This window comes from Chrysochloris asiatica, unplaced genomic scaffold (genome assembly GCF_000296735.1).
Source record: "Chrysochloris asiatica unplaced genomic scaffold, ChrAsi1.0 scaffold00257, whole genome shotgun sequence".
NCBI lineage: Eukaryota > Metazoa > Chordata > Mammalia > Afrosoricida > Chrysochloridae > Chrysochloris > Chrysochloris asiatica.
The window spans coordinates 3,245,145-3,248,383 of NW_006408775.1; the positions used below are offsets into that span (position 1 = coordinate 3,245,145).

General features: G+C 42.0%; 1 pseudogene; it reads left to right on the forward strand.

Annotated features, from left to right (window-relative positions):
- The first annotated feature begins 2,076 nt into the window (after positions 1-2,076).
- Positions 2,077-3,017, forward strand: LOC102828609 (annotated as a pseudogene).
- The last annotated feature ends 222 nt before the right edge of the window (positions 3,018-3,239 follow it).

Consider the following 3,239-nt stretch of genomic DNA (forward strand, 5'->3'; position numbering starts at 1 on the left):
TCAACAAATGGTGCTAGCTAAATTGGAAATCCATTTGCCAAAAAATGAAACAAGACCCATATCTCACACCAAATATGAAAATGAACTTGATAGGAATTAAAGACCTAAATGTAGATCCTGGAACTATAAAGATTATCAAGGAAAAAATAGGACAAACTTAAGGGCACTGACACATGGCATAAAGACACTACCAAACTGAAAACACATAATCAGAAGACAAAGCAGGGGACAACAACCTCCTAAAATGCATCAGAGGATTTCACCAAAAAATAAAAAGAGACGCTATAGACTGGAAAAAAATGCTTGGCAATGACATATCAGACAAGACTTCTCTCCAAAAGTCATAGAACACTTCAATGCCTAAACAAGAAAACAAACAACAACCGAATACCCCAAGCATGTTATGATCCACATAATCAAATGCCTTTGCATAGGAAATAAAACCCATTCTGCTTCCAACTTGAGTTTCTGGCAGCTTTGTGTTGATGTACTGCTGCAACTGTTTCTGATTTATCTTCAGCAAAATCTTAATTGCATGTGATTATTAATGATATTGTTCCATGATTTTTATATTGTTTCATTACCTCTTACAAATGGGAACAAATTTGGATCCCTTCCAATTGGGTGGGCAGGTAGGTGAGACAATTACGCTGTTCTTGTCTCCAATCAGGCTTTCAGGGTATGTGGTCTCAAAGAGGCCTGTAAATCCCTGCTTTGTGAATCCCCCAAATGTCTTACTTCACAGAGAGCTAAAACCACAAACCCCTAACTCCTCATTTGCTTAGGACCTGCCTACATTTCCCAAACTTTCCAATGCCCCCAATAGAGAGAAACATTGAACAGTCATAGACAAGAACACATGATAGCTACAGAACCAACCCTACACACACACACACATATACAAGTAAGCAAAGGAGATTTGATATGTGCTTATTAAGACATAAAGTTCTTTTAGGAACATCTGCTGTTAAATATTGCAGGTCTACGGAATAATAATAAAAGTTCCATTAGCTGAATCTTGAGTTAAACTCACTAATAATCAAATTTTTCTGTTACCTTTTTTTGAGCTACCAAGACCTGAAGGGAAAACAAAATACAGTTACACAAATAACAAAGCAATAGCCCAAAATTCTGATCTAAGAAAATAAGAAAACTATTCATGAGCTGAATTTCCAATTCAGTACATATAACCCCAGATATGCAAATTGATTAGAAGCTTATGTTTAGGACTTGCCTCTACCAAGATAGTTCCATTTCCATGTTCTGACTTAGGAGTTACATAATACTTTGTCATCAGTTTTGGTCTAAAGGGGCCAAAAGGTAGATGGAACAATGATCTATCCTTGTCTCTAATGAGGCTCTCAGGGAATCTGGCCCCAATGCTCATGGAGACTCCTGTAAATGCCTGCTCTGGGATTCTCCAAAACATCTTTCCTGCACAGAGAACTAAGACCATGAACTCCTACTCCTCATTTGTTCAGGACCTGCCCATATTTCCAAGACTTTCCAATCCTCACACTGCAGAGAGGCATTGGACAATCATACAGAGATGAACACATGAGATTACAGAACCAGCTGCCTCGAGGTAAGATTACAGCAGAGGAGATTTTCCATTATTTGCTTATTAAAACATGAAGTTCTTTTAGCATCTTCTGCTGTTAAGTCTTGTAGATCTAGGGAGCAATAACAGGAGCCCCGAATCCATTAACTAGATCTTGAGACAAACTCAGTAGTAATCAGCTGTCTTTACATGAGCTACTAACACATGGAGAAATAAATAACTAGGAAATGTTTGTTTGTTTTTTTAAAGGGGTGGACATACACAATCACAGAGATGAGCTTGGGATGTCTGTGTGTGCTTTATGTATGTTTTATAAAATCAAAAGGATGGGTCAAGTGGGACCAGCATCATTTAAGATGAAGCAACAGAAGGGTTGTAGAAATAGAGGAGATTCTGACTAAGCAACTCTGATAAAGTAAGGAAGACCAAGGCAGGAGCCTAACTTGTTCCATCTGAACCCACAGTGCCTAGATTTCTGCTCTGTGTCTCTCTTCTCTGCATCTGTAACTGGACCCATGAGTGGGGCAAACCAATCAAGTGTTTCTGAGTTCCTCCTCCTGTGGCTCTCCAGGCAGCCCCAGCAGCAGCAGCAGCTCCTCTTCGGGCTCGTCCTGAGCATGTACCTGGTCACAGTCCTGGGAAACCTGCTCATCATCCTGGCCATCAGCACAGACTCCCGTCTGCACACCCCCATGTACTTCTTCCTCAGCAACCTGTCCTTTGTGGACGTCTGCTTCTCTTCCAGCACTGTCCCCAAGATGCTGACCAACCACATACTTGGGATTCAGTCCATCTCCGTCCCTGGGTGTCTCACACAGCTGTATTTTTTCATTGGATTTGGGGACATGGACAATTTCCTCCTGACTGTGATGGCCTATGATCGCTTTGTTGCTGTATGTCACCCCTTACACTATACAACAAAAATCACCCATCAGTTGTGTACCCTGCTAGTCTCTGGGTCTTGGGTCACTGCCATTCTGAATGCTCTGTTGCATACTCTGCTGATGGCTCGACTCTCATTCTGTGCAGGAAATACAATCCCCCTCTTCTTCTGTGATGTGCCTCCTCTCCTGAGCCTCTCCTGCTCTGACACATATCTCAATGAGATGATGATTCTTACTGAGGGAGGCCTGGTAATGATCACCCCATTTGTTTGCATCCTGGTTTCCTACATTTGTATCACCTGGGCTGTTTTAAGTGTCCCATCCACAAAGGGAAAATGGAAAGCCTTCTCCACCTGTGGCTCCCACCTGGCTGCGGTTTTATTCTTCTATGGCACCATCATTGCTGTGTATTTCCACCCTTCCTCCTCCACTCAGCTGAGACAGACACCACAGCTACTGTGTTGTACACAGTGGTGACCCCCATGCTGAACCCTTTCATCTACAGCCTACGGAACAAGGACATTAAAGGGGCTCTAAGAAAAGTGATCAGCAGACAAAGGTTTTCTACCTGATGAAAGCATCAAAGTTGAATTTCATTCCCAAATAAAGCCCTTTTCCACCAACTGAGTATAAGGCAACAGTTGTTGCTGTTAAGTCCTGTCGAGTCAGTTCTGATTCAAAGTGACCCTCTGTAAGATTTCCAAGTAGTAGCTAGTGGGTTTAAACCACTGACCCAGTGGTTCAAACCAACCTTGTAGTTCAGTGCAATATCCTGTAACACCACACCAGAACTT